A 236-nucleotide genomic window follows, 5' to 3' on the forward strand; every position below is an offset into this window, starting at 1 on the left:
AAAGTGTGACACTGTTTCCACTGTTTCCCCATCTATTTCCCATGAAGTGATGGGACCGGATGCCATGATCTTACTTTCCTGAATGTTGAGCTTTAAGCCAACTTTTTCACTCTACACTTTCACTTTCATCAAGAGTCTCTTTACTTCCTCTTCACTTTCTGCCATATGGGTGGTGTCATCTGCATATCTGAGGTTATTGATATTTCCCCCAGCAATCTTGATTCCAGCTTGTGTTT

This window comes from Bison bison, unplaced genomic scaffold (genome assembly GCF_000754665.1).
Source record: "Bison bison bison isolate TAMUID 2011002044 unplaced genomic scaffold, Bison_UMD1.0 scf7180017864365, whole genome shotgun sequence".
Taxonomy (NCBI): Eukaryota; Metazoa; Chordata; class Mammalia; order Artiodactyla; family Bovidae; genus Bison; species Bison bison.